General features: G+C 42.2%; 1 protein-coding gene across 1 annotated transcript in view; it reads left to right on the top strand.

Moving 5' to 3' along the window:
* The window catches only part of LRP1B (LDL receptor related protein 1B), a 3,812,342-nt gene that overhangs the window by 242,551 nt on the left and 3,549,339 nt on the right, over window positions 1–20,452 (top strand). The window lies entirely within an intron of this gene.

Genomic DNA, 20,452 nt, shown 5'->3' with positions numbered 1-20,452 from the left:
AGAGCAATGGCATTGACTCGTAATGTAATTTCAAGATCCAGAATGGATAGATTTCTAGATTAATAGGTGAATTACATTTTTTCTAAAGTTGCCCATTCATGTTTAGGAACTCAATACTATTTTGTATAAGACAATAAAAGTTGTTTGAGGGCCTTGTTGTAAAAACTGTCTCACTTTTGGAGCAAATTCTTTAGCTTAGGTGCAGATCGATATTGTATGATTTTGTCAATCTGGGCCAATACTATACATTATGCCCCTGGGGTGTAATGGGTGTGTGCACCCGCTTCGATCTCCCAGGAGCACAATGATATTCCAGAAGGGGCCATATATGAATGTGCATGTCCTCATGTAATACAGATAGCACTGGCGCACATGTTGCACCAGAGCTGTCAAGAAAGGGCATTCCCTCATTTGCATGGGGGCTTGGTCCATTGTAATGTCTGAATCACTTCGCTTCTGTGCCTGCATCGTATTAACGACGTGGGCACAGAGGTAAACGGGCCTTGATGAGGTGCACTAAAGTGTGTTACTAAAGGGTAACCCACTCTTCGTGGAACTCCTAAAGGCAGGCCTCTGGAGGGGAGAAGCGGGGTCCCAAGAACCCCTCAGACATCCCCGTTCAGGTATGTGCAGGCACTCACTGCACCTACCTGCAAGGGGATCACTAATTCCCCTTAAAAGTCCAGATGGGTTGCTGTCTGCACATTGAAACGTGAAGCTGCTTTTAAACTGCTGCTTCGTATTTCACTGGAATGAGTTGCCCCTAGGTCAGCGCAGGCTCATGGCTGACCTGGGAGCAATACATTCATTGTAATACGGTGCACTTTCCTTCTTTGTGCAGGGCACACCTTTTGAATGGTGCACCCTGGCACTAACAAGGAATGTGCGCCATATTTGTGATACAGACCATGGTGTGCAAGAAAGAGGACCGACACTCAAAACAAGGAAGGGGGGGTCCCATTTGCACACTATTATAAAATACCTGCTAAAATTGCATACTTGTTAGGCCTAAATATGAAAAATTAGCTGTACACTTTATGTGCATGTGTAGACTCTGAGCTCGATTCACATAAGTAAAGGTGGACCAAAATTTGAGCTTTACTATTTTCCAGTATTCGCAAAGGTAAGTTACTACTAGTAACTTTACTACTAGTAAACTTACAACTCTTAAGTGCTCTTTAGAGTGCAATATGTAATTAATAGCATCATCATTCAAAATAAATGACAGCACAAAAAGGCTGTTGGAATCTGACTATGGGGGCCTCTGGTTTGGGCCTGAGGGGATGCCTTAGAGACCCCATACAAAACCCTGGACTGTGTGGCAGGCACAATGGGGTGCCTGCGACAGGGTGTAGGGTTTTTCCCACACACCCCATTTCCCCATAGGAGGCTGTGTTGTCGGACGGAACATTGGCTTCCATAGAATTCAATGGGACTCCAACTGAACAGTGTTCAGTCGAGTGGAACTGGCAACTGTAAGCCGGTCGGTCCGGATTCTGAGACCATGTTGGACAGAAAGTTTTCGCTGTATTGCGTAATGAGGCCTTAAGTGTTAGTAACTGTTCTGCGTTATTGATCATAATTGAAGGGTTAATTGCATCTATAATCCACCATTTCATGTCTCTTGAAGAATGCTTTAGCTGAGTGTATTGGTCAACTAACAGAGTATGTGCTTTTTGGCCTCCCATTAGAGACAATGTCCAAACCAACGCAAACAACACTAAGGAATAGTTCAACGTCATTCAGCTGTTCATGAAACCCCCCAGCGAAGTCACAGACATCACACCGTCCCAGGAACTCGGCGACAAACTCAGCTCATACTTCCATCTGAAGGTCAAGGCCCTCTACGACAACTTCAGCGAACAGATGCAGGACACCACCTCCCCGCCTTACGCCACCGATAAGCCAACTATCATGACCTGGAATCCTGCCACCATCGAACACATCACCGCGACCATGAAGAAAACCCACTCAGGTGCCCCAACGGACCACTGCCCACCGCACATGTTCCACAGGGCCATCACCGCCATCGCACCCGAGCTCAGACGGATCATCAACGCATCCTTCATATCCGGCATCTTCCCAGAAGACTGGAAGCAGGCAGACGCCAAACCACTCCTCAAGTAACCCACTGCAAACCCTACCGACCTGAAATACTACCGGCCCATCTCCTTCCTCCCTTTTGCGGCCGAGAGACTAGTGAACGCCCAGCTGACCACCTTCTTCGAAGAGCACTCCATCCTTGACGCCTTCCAGTCTGGATTCGGCAGCAACCACAGCACCAAGACCACCCTTCTCGCCGCCACTGATGACATCCACATGCTACTTGACCAGGGTCACATTGCGGCCCTCATCCTTCTAGACCTCTCCACAGCCGTCAACATCATTTCCCACCGCACACTCGCAGCCAGACTCCACAATGCGGGGATACAAGGAGCCACCCTCAACTGGATCCAATCCTTTCTCACCGGCAGAACACAGAGGTTCAGACCCCCTACCTTCATCTCCAAACTCACCGATATCGACTGCGGAGTACCCCAGGGTTCCTTGCTCAGCTCTTCAACATCTACATGGCCCCCATCGCTGCCATCGTAAGACAGCATGGGTACAGCATTGTGTCCTATGCCGAAGACACCCAGCTCATCCTCTCACTCACGAAGTGACCCAAAGACACCAGACTCTGCTTCCAGGAAGGAATGAAGAATGTCGCAACCTGGATGAAGGACAGCTGTCTGAAGCTCAACTCAGAGAAGACCGAGGTCCTCATCCTCGGACCCTGCACATCCGCCTGAGACACCACCTGGTGGCCCTCCGACCCCAGGAATCCACCCATCCCTACGGACCACGCACAAAAGCTTGGCATCACCCTCGACTCCTCCCTCTCCGTTAATCGCCAGATCAATGCTGTTGCTTCCACCAGCTTCAATTGCCTGCATATCCTCCGCAAGACCCTCAAATGGATCTCCCTCGACTGCAGAAAGACCGTCACCCACGCGCTCATAACCAGCAGACTGGACTATGGAAACGCCTTATACGCCGGAATCAACAGAGCTCTACTACACAGACTCCAGACAATCCAGAACGCCACCGCCAGACTCATCCTCGGGACTCCACGCCACGAATACATGACCCAACACCTGCGAGAGCTCCACTGGCTCCCCATCCAAAAGAGGGTCACCTTCAAACTCCTCACCCACGCCTACAAATACCTCAACGACATCGGGCCCGTTACCCAAATACCTCAACCCAGAGAATTTCCTTCCACGCACCCAAAAGGAACCTCCGCTCCGCTGACCTTCCCCTGGCAGAAGTCCCCCGCATCCCCAGAACAAGAACAGGTGGGAGAGCCTTCTCCTACATCGCAATCAAGACCTGGAATGAACTCCCCGTGAACATTAGACATTCCCCAACCTTGCAGACCTTCAGGAAGGACCTCAAGACATGGGTCTTTGACTGACCCGATGCTGCGACTGATCCAGAGCTCCCCTTCCCCTAGCGCCTTGAAACCCTCACAGGTGAGTAGTGCGCTTTACAAGCCCTTGATTGATTCTAGACTGATGCTGAAGAATGCATTTGCGTACTGCTTGAATGGTCTTACTGATTTATGGTAATTCATGGACATGAGATTCAATAGATCACAATTGAGGTGTTACAGTTTAAGAAATTGTTTGTAGTAAATTGAAGTGCATTCAAAGTAAAAGTTGTGAGTACATTGCATGTATCACATGCCATGCACTGACCACACAGAAATTAACCAACTACTGGGCGTAAATGTAAGCCTTATTGTTAGGGGTGTTTTGTGGGTTCCACATGAGCTTTAATTAACCTGTCTTTGATGTTTGTGCTCCGTTTGACAGCAAAGAGTGGTCTTTGATGAAAAAGTACATTATTAATGAATGAGTTCCCTAGTTTATTGATGACTTTTTTGATTTTGTTAGATAGTGTCCCAAACATGGGGACACACACCAATATATTTAGTGACCATTTGTTTTGCTGCAAAAAAAGTGGATGTTTCATGTAACCTGTTGTATCTTAGGTCTTCCTGCTGCTCAGCTAGAATGCATGTGATGTGGAATGTTGGATGAATGGAATGTTAGAGGTTTGTGAATGTCAGTTGGGTGAGGGCTGAGCAGCAGGACAGCTGCTCCTGGTGGGGTTATCATTATATCTTATTATCTAACATCTTAACTTAAATAAAGTTACTCACTTAATCTACATGGAAGTTCCAGCTTCTTTCTGATTACATCATAACCCTTTTGCATTAAAAACAGGTATTGTTTCTTTTGTTGCAAAAAAATGTTTTATTCTAATAGATTGTGTGTATCTCACTTCAATACACGGGCACCTAGATATAAGACAGATAAGCTGTTAGTGCCTATATTCATCCTGTAAATTACCATCTGAAAGTTATCTTTATACGACTTGTATATAGAGATCAAAGAATGCACTCCCATTATGATACATATTAAGGTCAGCTCAGCTAAAAATAGCATACGAAATTCAACAAATCCGCATATTTGGTAATGACATGGAATTTGCGATATGTGCACGCCTAATAAAATTCTGAATAACTTGGTCTAAATAAAGTGTTACCTGACCAACATTTGTTTTCCCCAGTACGCCATAAATATGCATGAATAGTATATTTTATGTCATGTACTCTTTTGCAGTAAAGATTAAATCTCCAGGTAGAGAAACAAAACAAATGTTTTCTCTGGGGTAAACGAACTGCTTTCTTTAAAGCTCTTTTGTGTTTTTAAATTGATAGTGACATCTGATTCAAGCAAAGTAGTTAATAACAATGCGTGCACCGGGCTGAATAATGTGACATTATGCCTTGTCCCTTCTATTCAGAGCATCTTGTGACATTCTTTAACAAGACATTGTGCAATATGACGTGACATATTGACATATAAGACTGCTTTGACATGAGCACTTTCATTAAGTGCAGGTATGTCCTAATGCTGCTGGGAAGGAGAGAAAGACGGGGACAATTATTTGTGGAGCAGCCCAATTATTTTATATACTTTGGCACACTGCTAATGAAAATCAATCAAGGGGTTATGAATGATGTGTGCATACTCCAAGGAACGTAAGTACTGGATGCCTCCTTGCGGCATTAAATGAACATTTCCTTTCTTGCAATGATATAAACGTTCAAGCAACCCACAAAATGTGGACTTACATATAGCAATGGTTGTTGATCCACCAAAGGTCCAGTTGCATTTGTGGAAGTTGTATTGTGTCCCCTGACACCATTGATGGCATTATGTGCTTAATTTCTTGTTCTGTACTTTACCCTCCCAAAGCTTCAATTATGTTGAGGAGGGGCATGAGGATAGGGAATTCGAGCAAACTATTAAAGTCATTAAATAGGGCTGCTACAGCCCTGGCCACTTTTTGGAGCCACAGACTCCAAGGTCAGAGCTAGTACCTCAGGGCCAAGGGAACCTGATCACATGCGATGCTGACGTCTATGAAACAGCACTTATGTAAGTATACCAAAAAAAATGTATCAGCTGTAATCATTTATCTTCCAAGTTCAAATGATAAAAGGTGGGAAAATAAATTCTCCCTTTAGAACATGAAAGGCATAATAAATTGAAAATATTTCATATTTTTTGGTAAAAAAAACTATTAGGAATGTTATCGAAATGCAGTTAAAAAAAAAAGTAAACAAATCTCTATTACAAAAGCGTTGAATGCATACACTACAAGAGCAACTAAAAGAGCACAAAAGTGGACATTAAATTAAAAAATCGACGCTAGGCAAACAGTAACCTATAAACTTAAAATCAAATGAGAGGAAATGAGATGGCATTGTAAAGTTAGATCGAGGGTGTTCAACCCAAGCCACCCACAAATCATTTAATGTAGAAAAGTAATTCATGTACATCAGACATCGGCACCAAATCAAACATGCAAAATAAATCTTACTCCACTTAAGACGAAAGGGAGACACCCATGACGTTTTTTTCTGATTAAGCCACACTACTATATACATATCAATATAGCCACCACGTTCCTTCCATCTTAACATTCCAGTGCTAGAAACCTCTTTGAACCAGGTGGTCTTCTAACATTACATCCCTGATTCACAAAGGTCTAGCTTCGGGTTAGCGTTGCTATTTTAACACACAAGCAATGCTAAATCTGTTTGGAGACTAACAAACAAAGCAAATTGGTACTTGTGTTGGTTTGTATGGAAAAGTAACGCAAAGTAATACGAAACGTGTCCTGGGGCCATTACATGGGTGGTTCTTGGGCATTCTCATGCAACCATCCATTCTTTTTGATTCAAATCCCTATCAACTAACATTAGTTGCTGAAAAGCAGGCATTGAAAGGAGAAATGTTTTAATTTCCCCTTGCGACTCCAACTTTTCATTTGTGCGGCACTGTACAGCACACACCCAACCTAAAGTAGTGAAAGGTTTTAAACTTGTTTAGACATAGTATTTTGTACAGGAAGGTTACCCTTCCTATACAAAATCCATGGTAGCACCGTGGCTTTAAGGTGTGTGCCTGTCACACGGCAGCAAAAATCAGTGTCAGTGCTGGGCAGTAGCATAGGGAGGGAGAGTGCCATATCTCTGTGAATTTGGCACTTTCCTGCTCTCTCCCTGTTCCAAAACGCAGCACAGCCTCTTTGGGTCGCTGCGTTGTGTGTCTCACCTTTGTGAATCTGGGCGTAATTATCATGTGGTTATTGGAATAAAGTGCTGTTACTTGAATATTAGCTCATGAGTAAATGGAATAATTTCCTACATGGTATTATCACTGTGGATTATAAAATGGTTGATGTACATGTCACAAAATCACTCCCCAACAACATGCTTCTTGCTAATTTTGCAGGGCCTGTTGATGAAAAGCTTTTGCACCCTGGTTACAAGTTGACCAGAAACTATTGATCTTTGTGCAAGCTTCTATTTGCAGTCTTTAGTACTGTTTTTTATAATTTGCAATGAACATCTCCCCACTTCTGACCCATCGGACATCCGGTCCTTAGGGCCTGAGTAGTAGTGGCTTGAGGTGGACACCCAAAGTGTTCTGAATTAATCAAATACAATAATTATTGCATATTCTGAGTTTTGTGGGAGTATATGCCGGTTTCAGTGCTTATAGCAGCAAAGTCCCATTGTCCATTGTCAACACTGGGGCTTTTCAACATGTACATTTCGGGAATGTTTAATCTGCTGCAGTTTAACCAAAGGTTCGATCTTTATCACACCTGGTGAACCACAACATTTGTTATTGCTATCCTGGCATTCTATGGGCCACTTGAAAACTGTCATTTCATCTTCACTGACTAATTTCTGAAATATTCATAATGTAGGCTGAACTTGATTGATGCTGGTGAGGTGGACATGCAATCTACCTAGGTAGAGGATGCCTGCGCAAGTGGGAGGAGGATTGGGGGGGGGACTGGCAGGAGTACCGAGATTTATAGAAGCGAAATAGCTGGTTCAATACATAATGGCTAATTATTGCAGAGTCACATGGGTTTCGCGGGGGACGTTTTTCTATTTACTGAGTTACGACGGATTTGTTTGGTGATGAAACCACTGTACCTTCCTGCCAAATGATTGATGCTAAGCTGTAATTCATAACAGCAATGTGCTGTTGATTGAGCATTTCTTAATAAAAAGTGTTATAAAAAGAAATATATATATAGCAAGAAGGGGAGCACGCATTTGGACATGAGCACCAGATGAAGGCAAGCGCCGAAACCAGTCGTGCAAAGACCAAAAAAAGCAGCCTCTTGAAATCCCGCAGTGTTCTTTGATTTTCTTCACCATTGGGAGGGAGAAACTGACAGAATAATTTACGCTCACCCCGTGGAGCACACAAAGGACCCTCTTGATACAAGCGGACACGGCGAACACTGGCAATTCCTGAAACTACCAAGGTATTGGACGAACCATGACCCGCCACGATTACCTACCTGGTACCCTAAAGCGGCTGCTGTGCGGCGGACCTAGAAAGCTAGGTGAAGCGCTGGTATCCTATCCAGTGTTTCCCATCTGGGTGCTGGGAAGCTCGTGGCAGAAAGAGTATGGGGTCAGAGACGTACTTCTGGAACAACACAGCGACTCCCCCAAGCACCGAACTACCTGAGTGCAGCTGTGGTGTATTTATTATGGGTACTGTATCGATCCCCCTGTTTCTGAATCTTGTCTGGTTAATAATTAACTAGTAGCCATTCAACTGCACAGAAATCTGTTATCTGATTAGCCACACAACGGCACAGAAGCCCGTTATCTGATTAGGTCATAGCGCATGCCATCATTAGGCAAGCACTATTCCTCCAGCCCCCTAATAGGCATACGGTGTTCTCAAAACAAATCAAACCTACCACGATCTGGGAAATCCCCACAGCCATTGTTTTGATTTAGCCGAGAACTTCAGTAAAGAATGTGCGAACGATCAAGTTCGTATGACATCCTTATTGACGTATTTATGTCCATCCTTATGTCAATCCCGGCACCTTTCAGGTATAAATAATACCGACATTGCCTTAAGCAAAAACACACGAGGTGGTGACAAGACTGGAGCAGTGGGACTTGCCGAGGAGCCCAGCTGACAGCGAAGCCCACAGACGCTGCCCCTCCTTTCTGACGCGCTGAGAGAGAGAGACGCTGCCTTTTCTCCTGCCGAGAAATCCAGCTCCGGCGCTTCCAAGCAGCCCTCGCAGGCAGCTGGAATATCAAGACCTGAGATAGAGATACCAGCCCTCCAGCCTTCTAAATCACAGGTACTGAACTGAATCATCCTTTGTAGAGAATTCTTGAAGCAGACCCTTGGCAAAACAAACTTAACTTAAACTGCTACTTATCTACTCCCGCCACGTATTAGGCTTAGGTCAGGTACATTGGGGTAGGCGTAGTTAGAAGCACCAGTTGAGTACGATTAGTCAATGTATATATGTATGTATCTATTTTATCCATTTTAAGTATCATATGGCTAAGAAACCATATCAATGCTTTTACAGTATTATTTTATAATTCTGTTATTACTGTATGCACTTTACTTAACTCTAAGTATTGCAATAATAGCGATTAATTTCTCTTGTATGAGAAAAGAGACTGATCAATAAATAACATCTTTTTATTGAACACGCCCGTCTCTTCCTTTTCTCTACAATCTGGTGAAACTAAGAATGCACTGAACTGACTGAGTAAAATAAGTTGTCTTTTGTTTTCACACAACTCTAGAGATACACTCTTGATTAGGGGAGAGCAAAGTTGTCATGTTCTATGGTTGTCAGAAACTAAATCCCTTCTTGTCTATCCAGGGAAGTTAAACTCCTCCTTGTCTATTCGAGAAAGTTTCTAGTGAACTCTGAGCTAGCTGGCAAACACTAAACTTTAAGTCTAATATCGACAGTAGAAGACCTAGTTAACCTCTGTCCTACGTCTATACTATTGAAGATATTATTCCAATGCGCAGAGCCTATTGGGATGATAGGAAGTACACTACATGGCGCCCAACGGTTTGGATAGGCGATAAATCTAACGTAAGACATTAGAGTAACTCAGTCGTGCTTTTTCACACAGACCCCTTTTCCCCATAATACTCCAAAGACGTCTGGAGTGGGTGAAAGGTTAAATCCGCCAAACTTAGTAGGAGGAGACTCCTATGTATGGTTCTTGGTTTATTCAACGTTGAAGGATACACTGTTCCAAAATATTGTGCATCTAATCTTTGTTTCCATAGAAACCTGATCTGCAAATAAATAAAATAATTTTCTTGACATTAGAATGTCAGAAACTGAAGAAGAAAGGGAGACAGCTAGAATAGCAGCTGAACTCATAGCAGCTGACAATAGTCTCCTACAGCAAGACCCGGAGGCAATACTCATCCCGGTCAACATAAGGAAAACTATAACTTTAAAACTTATAGAAAATGGGCTGACACCGAGAGGTGGTACAGTCATATTCGTAATCGAGGCACACGAATATCGGCAGACAGAGGTATTCTATTCATGGATAAACTTTCCAGCAGCAAACGCTGTAACAAAGGACTTCCACTATCACAAAATAGAGGAACCTCCAAATGAGTACACTCCTTTCGAGGAGGTGGAAATACCACTCAAATACCAAGAGCACCTGCTCTGGTTTAATGGCGCCCTAAAACATAATAATCACATCACCAGGCTCGGTCCACTAGGTAGACCAGGAGCAACGTGGCCGGTCCTATCCGGATACACACCACATCCAGACATTGAAGAAATGTCTGCACCAGAACTTTTAGCACAGCTAAAACAACTAATTAAAATACACAGACAATTAGTCCAATATGTAATGCGGACTTCAACAGTCCTACCAGCTATTAAAATTCCACAGCTGATCCCTCACCAGGGGAACACAAATAAAATGACACCACAGAACATACAGTCCTGTCTAGGTAAAGTACCCGCAAAACGGGAACAAATTCCATTTTGGTTAGCACAAAAAATCACTCAAATAGAGGCGGTATTTCCAGATACCACCCCGATTGAGAAACACCGGATTCTGACTATCTGTCTTCCAATGGGAATCGCACCACATGTGGAGGACTGTGACACTTGGGGTACAGTCTTTGCTTCCATTTACACAAAAACACATGGTGTTCCATCCATGTCAGTAATACCAGATGTGCTAAAACAAATTCAAGATGAATACGGTCCAGAACCTGCTTTAACTCTTGGTATGAAATTACTAAAAGACTTCAAGCAGGTCTCGGCAATATTACTAGCCAATATAAAGGGAGAAGCAGCAAATGTGGCGATCCGCCAGAGGTTGAAAGAGACAGATATAGCAGACCAACCATTTGAAATTGCCAGAATCATAGAAAAATCCTATGAAGAACTAGGAAGAGATAGTTTGGGTGGAATACCTGTAAAACCCCAACTTATTGAAAAACCTGAAAAAATATTTATTAAAAATAATCTAAACACTCAAAAAAAGAGCTGGGATGGAAATAAACAATCCACTCCTAAAGAAAAAAGATTCCAGTCCAGAGGGAGGTCTCCTCGGCGGAGAGAAAGATCTCCGGACCAAGGACACAAGTCTCCCCAAAGGGAGCCCTCTGAGAAAAAATACAACCTTAGAAATAGGGATAATATAAAAAAACCTGATAGATATCAAGATATTGATACACGTCCCTCTCGATCTTTTCAGACTTCCTCGCAGAAATCGGAAAGAAGAGGACGGTCAGAACACAGGGAAGAGCACGTCAAGTCCAAAGACAAGGAACCTGCTCATCAAAATAAAAAATTACAGTTTCCAAAAAAGAAGGTAGCCAGTATTAAAGTAATCAACCATGCCGAGAATACTGAGGACACAGCTGAAAAACTGAGAATGGGCTCAGACAATGCTAGACAGCGCAGCAGAAGTGAGCATAGCGCGCAAGATCCTTATGAATCATCTGGAGACAGTGGACGCGAATGAATACATTCAGGTGGAAACTGCAGATACCAGAGTTAGCAAACCTCATAAAATATATGAAATAACATTGCGTATAGAGGGGGATAAGACTAGAAAAATAAGGGGTCTCTTTTGGGATAATCTCTCCAAGGGCTATGATATCCTTCTAGCTGAAAGAGACTGGCCACCAGAGTTTGTCAGGGAGTGCCCTCATGGCGAAGAAATAATTATGCCTGCCTTCTCAAATCATATTCCAATTCATAAAAAATATACACTTGCAAGAAAGTGGGCAGTAGCCCAAGCTCCTGCATTATATAAAAACCATGTGGGATGGGATGAGGACTCTCCTCCTCACAAAATCCAGTTAAAATCACAACCTACTGCTCAGAGGCAGTACCCAATTAAGCAAGAAGCTAGAAAATGGGTAAAAGAGATCCTAGATCAACTTGAATACCAGGGGGTGATTGAAACTTGCACCTCACAAATCAATAATCCTTTGTTTCCTGTCTCCAAACCAGACAATTCATATCGTCTTGTTTTGGACTACAGACACCTTAACTCATGTTGCAAAACCTTTGCAGTACAAAACTCGCATAGTGCTGCACTAATGAATAACATAGTGCGCAAAAAATACAAAACAACATTAGACATCTCTAATGGATTCTTCTGTCAAAATATAGCACCAGAGAGCAGATATTTGACCGCGTTCTCAATAAATGGCGCGCAAAAAAATTTCTGTCGTTTGCCCCAGGGGTTTAAGAATAGCCCAGGATTATTCTCAGCAAGAGTAACAGAGTTACTACAAATATATGATGATGAGGCATTATCTTATGTCGATGACATCTATCTAACAGATGATGACTTGGATTCTCACTTGAAGAGAGTGAACACCATAATACTTGGGTTCGCAGCAGAGGGTTACAAATTCAACTTTAAAAAGTCAAGAATTGCCCATCTAACTGTCCTGTTTTTAGGATATGAACTATCAAGTGAAGGCAAAAGCCTGGCTGACAATTTCCTAGAGAAATGTGCTGTAATCCAAGCACCTAGAACAATAAAAAACTTACAATCAATTCTAGGTTTCCTAAATTTCGGAAGAACTTACATTATAAATTATGCAGAGAGAGTTAAACCTCTCTATGACCTTATAAAACCATATTTTAAAAGAATCAATTGGACTCAAAAACACACAGAAATTTTGAGATCTTTACAAACAGATATGTTAGTTAAAACAAAATTACAAACACGTGACAACACACGCAACCTTGTGATTCGAGTCATCCCAGGAAGATGCGGATTCACATACCTGACCTCTAATGAGGGAGAGAAGGTACCAATAGCATACAAATCACACTTGTACACAAAAGCTGAAATGAAATTTAGCCCAACGGAAAAAATTCTAACCGCGGTACAGACTGCTGTAGCAAAGGAACGAGCCCTAGCACAAGGTAAACGAATACCAGCCCTGGAGGAGGTAACAAAGGCAAGCATTCCGAATGCTAAAGCACTCCATCCAAGATGGATACAATGGGCTAATTCCCTTGCTGCAACAGACTTGGCATACGAATTTGATCCCAACTTAAAAACACAAGAGTTTCTCCAATATGAATTTGAATGTCCTCCGCCGACCGAGATTCTGCCTCTAGAACATTACGGCTGTATAATATATACAGACGGATCAGCACAACCCGCAGTGGGGGGTAAGCAAGCTTACAGTGCTGCGTGCGCGATTGTTAAAGGTCGCTGGCACGAAGGTAAATTTAAACCAGTGGTCACTAAAACACAATCTCTAGGAGACTGTACAGCTCAAAGAGCAGAACTACTGGCATTCAAGATGGCGCTTGAAAATACCGATCGAGAATTCCCCACACTCATAGTGTGCGATTCATATTACTGCGTCCAATCTTACAATGAATACTTGCAGATCTGGGTTCAGAATGGTTTTAAAGACGCAAAAGGTAACACAATCAAGCATAAAATGCTTTGGGAACAAGTAGTTCTTTTGCAAAAGGAACTACAAAAGACTCACGTGATACATACACTGAGTCATCAACGTGATGGCGTTCACGTTGAAGGGAATTCATTGGCTGATGAGGCCGCGAAGGCAGCTGTGCAAACGGCTTCCGTAGCTGCCATCACTCGGTCAAAAACAAAAATAGACAGCGAAATATTACAGGCTGTCAGTGCTACAGTAAAAGATGCGATAGAAACACTCCCGAAAGGCTTTCCAGTAAAGTACTCATACATAACTGATGCAAATAATGTTCCGTTTGCTCGAATCCCTGGAGTGGGGGATAGGGCAATTCCAAACATGGAACATAGGTTAGGACTCATCATAGCGGCACACGAAGGGCTTGCTTCTGTACATGCTGGCGTTTCAGCCACAGTATCATTATTAAAACAGAGATACTGGTGGCCACAAATGCGACGACAAACAAGGAACTATGTTCTAGAATGTGAAATATGTCAAAGAATGAAAGTATCAACAGTGAAACGACCAGCACAGACGCACCTTCTAATCTCAGGTAAACCATTAGCCTGTGTTTACCTAGACCACTGTGGTCCCTTACAAAGGGATGGTAACTATAAATATATCTTGGTCGCAGTGGATTCATGCACGAGATTCATATGGATGTGGCCCCAGCGATCGGCTGACGCCAGAACTGTTATAAAAGATTTGCGAGTCTTTATCGGCACATACGCAATTGGCATGCTACATTCTGACCAGGGTCCTGCTTTTAGCTCCCGGGCTTATAAGGAGGACATGACCAGCATGGGCATTGCATTGCGGTACTCTTGTCCATTTCATCCGAGGGAAATGGAATCGTAGAAAGAATAAAACCGTGACATAAAGCAATCTATAACAGCAAAGGTATTAGGTTCGGGAGCTGGGTGGGTCAAACATTTAATAAGTGTCCAACGTAGTCTAAATAACCTGCCAAGAAATTCTCTGAAAGGACTCAGTCCGTACGAACTATTGTTTGGGACTAGAATGTTTATCCAGGACTTAGATAGTCAGACTTCAGTGGTTAAAGAAAAATGCTTTGATATCAAAGATCGCTTGGCTATTTTACAGGACTTAAATGAAACAAGAAAAGACCTGAGCAACATAAAGTTGAAACAGCAGCCAGCAACCACTGAAGAAAAACCACCTGTCCCAGCAAGGCCTGTCTGGATTCCAAAAGTCGGGGATCTGGTCAGAGAAAAGATCGCGGCAAAGAAGGAATTTGGGCCTTCTTACAGAAAAGCAGTTCCTGTCTTGTCTATCAACGGGACAAGATCAGTAGTACTACCGCCCCTTGCTGGTAAAAAGGAGAACCGAGTCATATCCATCGACCTGGTTAAACCACAATCATGTGGCCGATAACAAATAGTAGGCCAAGTGGACTCCCAAGAAGTAGCAGAACACCAAAGTTTGCTACATCCACAGAGGTTCAAACTGAAAGATTGATCACATTTGGAAAATATACAGTGAAACAACAAGGACTATGCAACAAAGCAATGGAACTTGAACCTCTTAAAACCCAAATCAAAGCTTTTCATCAAGAAACAACAACCTACGATGATGTAACTACAGAGTTTTCTACTGAAACAAAGCAAAAGCCAAAAGCAAAAAGTAATCCAGAAGCAATTGGAACAATTGACAGAACAGCATCCGGCTACTTCATCAACTTCGATGATTTTTCAGAAGAACAATGCGAACCAGAAGTACAGCCATCAACAAAAACTTTTAAAGACAAAGCAAAGGAACTTTTTCATCAACTAAAGAGAACCTATCTGACTTCTCCATGGATTGAAATTTGGGTGACATTAGGTGCATTTATCCTCATACTTTGGCTCGTCATGGTACTATGCTTGGGACATTTCATTGAGGGAAAATATGCTAAAATGGACACAGCAAGCCAGAAAATCAACTTGGTCCTTAAACGACACACAACTTCACACGTCAAGAAAAGAGAACTTTCTTCAGTGAACTTCACAGCCAACCCTATACCAGGCGGTGTAGCATGGGACAATACTGATTATGAAATCTATGGCCCGGTTGAAATCCTGAAGTATCCACACCAATTTAATATCTCGTTAAGTGACTTTGTAAAACCAAGCACATTTGCTGATGATTGGGACTTTGAAAGTATTAATGATATGATGTCTGACCTAGTAATGTCTGCTAAATTTACAGAACATGATTATTTGCAGGGTTCATCTAATTATGATCAAATGTTCTGCTATAACCACTATGGTAACCATTATCTCCATAGATCTGCACTACCTAGAAATGTTTTAAATTATAACCAATGGGAACATTGTGCTACTCCACCAAAGGGTAGTTCCAAAGCATTTTATGATAAATATTCTTACTTTTCAGGGTTTAACACAAGTAATGCAGAAACATTTTATTTCAAATTGTCAAATAAGACAGGTATGAAGACCATGCTTACCAACACAAAATTGATATATTCAGATTCATTTTTTGAGCAAATGAATACATTTGGTTTTGATTTCTGGAACAGTAACATTGAAACAAAAACTGTTTGGGGTACAAAATATTGGCAAGTACAAGGTATAGAATCATTGTTCAGAGCCTGCATGATCCCAGAACAAATTATATTTTTGAATGACACTATTCAACAAACTACCTGTCTTGGCTTAGCCAAAATCAAAGACTTAAACAAACCGTCTATTCCAAAGCCAACAACGCACAGTAATAGCTCTATAGATGCTGAGATAGACGTAAACCATATTTTAAACCAAAACAGAACACATCCTGATTGGAAACAATGGTTGATCTGGCCCACAGACACAAATAACTGTCAAGACAGATTCCTGAACAAAATACAGGGGTTCAAATTGACCAGGCCAGACCCTAGATATTCCCAAAGACAACATCCAGGGATAGTAACTACTTACAGTGTGGGCAAGCTCTGCCTTCAATGGCTACAAACATCCACACTGGCAGAAATTAAGCAACACCTAACTTTACTTCAAGAAGGTGCTGACTTGCGTGATTTCATTATGGGACCACGCAAACAGCGTCAAAAACGTTTCATAGCGGCCTCTATATATGCAGCTTACAATGAAGTTTGGAAAGTAACTCAAATTGAGACAGCAGAAAAAATACGGGAAATTGACCGTATTAATTTGGAAAAATCACTCTCTGTTGTGGACAATGGGTTAATGACTCTGTCCTCCAGAATATATTCACTGGACAGTATTGTATCTTCAGCAATCGATATAATATCGCAAGACTGATGTTACAACACGGTCAGTCCCAATTCCGTTCTATTGTACAGCTTGGCTGGACGTTACAAAATCTGCGTTCAGGCTATGTGCCTTGGCGTTTAATCAACACAACGTCACTATTTAATATCTTTAACCTTACTGATAAACAAATCAGTTTGGCACAGAAGGGTGCTGACTATACAATTCTGAGCATTGAAAAACTTGAGAGATTACCATTGACAATGTCAGAACGACCTGTCATTGAATGGATAATACATGGGATAATAAATATTCCGATAACAACTTTCCAGTTTCAATACTGCCAAAAATATATACAGGCAGGCCAGTATGAAAGGTTGGGTAAAGAATACATTAAGTCAACATGGAACTTGCCCTATACACACGCATGTGTTAGTAATAAAGGACAAAGTGTGTTCCTTAGTGGCAATAATTGTGAAAGGTCACTAAGCGGTACACTTTTGTGTCAGGGTATTAGTTTACATGGAGCATGTGAAGGGAACTCAAATAACCTTTCATGTCACCAGCTAGGCACACCTGCAACACAAATAGAACCATTCTTTAAGAGACTCTCGAATGGGAGTTACATTCTAATTGTAGATCGCAGATGTTGCAGTCTGCTGCCCGGAAAACCTTATCTCATAACCGTGACTAGGAAGGTCATGTGCTGTGAACGAGTATTGTTGCCGAACGATGCCCAAGACAGGGAGGCAAGGTTGTGGCCCAGTTTGAAAATTTCTTCTATTCGAATTGATACTTTAAGAAGAATGAAGACAGTGCTCCTACAGACACCAACCATGTTAACATCATCAAAAGAAACGTATGATCTCCAAATTGCAAGGACAACTGCTGAGATTCATTCACTGTTATCAACCAATTCCCCCATACATTTCACAGAAATACTGAGCGAAATCTTAAATATTTCTGATACAAGCGGAATCGCGAGTGTATTTAAGACAGTGTTTTCAGGAGCTTTAACCCCATTCAAAGCCATCCTGGGTATTTTTCCCGAATTTGTCCATTCCATCTTTGGCGGACTTCCTCTCCTTTTGGGACTAGTGGCAGGCATCCTATTTTTGATCCTGTTACTTCGCTATGGCAAACCACGTCACAGACAAGACACCAGCGATAATGGAAGAAACAATCCGAGCTATTGGCTACCGGGACCACATAACTAAAGTCCTTGGACTAGCACGGCTACGAGATTTGAACATGACTTGGTTTCTTTCATTCAGACCGATGTGGCAAAGTTGTGTTATGCCTGTATTAAGGTGCTTGCTATGCGGCGAAGAATGCGTGTTGGACACCTGTCTGACACTACAACCGGATGTGCCAATGGACGCAGAGACTTTGTTGGGTCCGGTAACGGCTCATGCATTGTGCTGTCTCCAGCGGCTACCAATCCTGATGACGGCATTCGTGGAGACTTCACCACTACGATTGAAGAGTTGTGAAGTACAAGATGAAAGCAGCATCGATCAGGTACAACCTTCTGTCAGCTATGCTGATCGAAACATCAATGAAGGCAATCATGCTCATGAATGCATGTTACAAAATTTACCCGAGTTAGTGGAACTTTCACAAGAAGCAGTTGACAGTTTTTTCGAAAGTCTCAACAATATGATGTTTTCACCAGAGCAGAAAGAATGACTTTGAACAAACTAGCACACTGCGTTCCCTACACCCTGAATTTGACCTTCAACTTTGAAAATTAAGCAATAAGAAATTTTCTCACCAGTTTTTACAGAGAGCGAGACATTTTTCCCCTTCCATTCCAAAATAGTTACGATTTTTTGGGACACTTATCTTCTGCTTAAAGTAAGACTATTCTTAGAGAACAAAATTTCTATATTTAGCTACTCAAGACATTTTAGCTACCCTCTAGCATATTCACGAGTATTATGAATTTGTGATGAGATGGTCTCGACTTTTTCTTCTGTATTAAGAGGCATTTCATGTGTAATTTCCGCATTTCATTCATGCTTATTTCAAAATATGCGTTTAGATTTAGCATTTATTATACTGCTTGAAGTGCATATAGTAATTATACTCATCTTTTCGTGTATTTCGCATTTCCAAATTTCATTATGCAAATGATTGTATTTTGGGGTGGTTCGGTATACACATGCACTACTAGTATGTTTACTATGCCCAGACTTGTAAATATGGACATAGACTACGTGGAGTGGGTGTGGTGTATTTATTATGGGTACTGTATCGATCCCCCTGTTTCTGACCCTTGTCTGGTTAATAATTAACTAGCAGCCATTCAACTGCACAGAAATCCGTTATCTGATTAGCCACACAACGGCACAGAAGCCCGTTATCTGATTAGGTCATAGCGCATGCCATCATTAGGCAAGCACTATTCCTCCAGCCCCCTAATAGGCATACGGTGTTTTCAAAACAAATCAAACCTACCACGATCTGGGAAATCCCCACAGCCATTGTTTTGATTTAGCCGAGAACTTCAGTAAAGAATGTGCGAACGATCAAGTTCGTATGACATCCTTATTGACGTATTTATGTCCATCCTTACGTCAATCCCGGCACCTTTCAGGTATAAATAATACCGACATTGCCTTAAGCAAACACACGAGGTGGTGACAAGATTGGAGCAGCGAGACTTGCCGAGGAGCCCAGCTGACAGTGAAGCCCACAGACGCTGCCCCTCCTTTCTGACGCGCTGAGAGAGAGAGAGACGCTGCCTTTTCTCCTGCCGAGAAATCCAGCTCCGGCGCTTCCAAGCAGCCCTCGCAGGCAGCTGGAATATCAAGACCTGAGATAGAGATACCAGCCCTCCAGCCTCCTAAATCCCAGGTACTGAACTGAATCATCCTTTGTAGAGAATTCTTGAAGCAGACCCTTGGCAAAACAGACTTAACTTAAACTGCTACTTATCTACTCCCGCCACGTATCAGGCTTAGGTCAGGTACATTGGGGTAGGCGTAGTTAGAAGCACCAGTTGAGTACGATTAGTCAATGTATATATGTTTGTATCTATTTTATCCATTTTAAGTATCATATGGCTAAGAAACCATATCAATGCTTTTACAGTATTATTTTATAATTCTGTTATTACTGTATGCACTTTACTTAACTCTAAGTATTGCAATAATAGCGATTCATTTCTCTTGTATGAGAAAAGAGACTGATCAATAAATAACATCTTTTTATTGAACACGCCCGTCTCTTCCTTTTCTCTACAATCTGGTGAAACTAAGAATGCACTGAACTGACTGAGTAAAATAAGTTGTCTTTTGTTTTCACACGACTCTAGAGATACACTCTTGATTAGGGGAGAGCAAAGTTGTCATGTTCTATGGTTGTCAGAAACTAAATCCCTTCTTGTCTATCCAGGGAAGTTAAACTCCTCCTTGTCTATTCGAGAAAGTTTCTAGTGAACTCTGAGCTAGCTGGCAAACACTAAACTTTAAGTCTAATATCGACAGTAGAAGACCTAGTTAACCTCTGTCCTACGTCTATACTATTGAAGATATTATTCCAATGCGCAGAGCCTATTGGGATGATAGGAACTACACTACACAGCATTGTGGGACTGGTAGTCCCCTTAATCGGCGCAAGCACTGAGAATCGGATGCAGGTGTGACTACTTAAAGAGGAGCCGCCTTAAATCATCGCAAGAAGGGGAGCACACATTTGGACATGAGCACCAGATGAAGGCAAGCGCCGAAACCGGTCGTGCAAAGACCAAATAAAGCAGCCTCTTGAAATCCCACAGTGTTCTTTGATTTTCTTCACCGTTGGGAGGGAGAAACTGACAGAATCATTGACGCTCAGCCCGTG

The sequence above is a fragment of the Lissotriton helveticus genome, chromosome 3_1 (assembly GCF_964261635.1).
Source record: "Lissotriton helveticus chromosome 3_1, aLisHel1.1, whole genome shotgun sequence".
Classification (NCBI taxonomy): Eukaryota; Metazoa; Chordata; class Amphibia; order Caudata; family Salamandridae; genus Lissotriton; species Lissotriton helveticus.
This window is presented reverse-complemented; position numbering and strand designations above follow the sequence as displayed.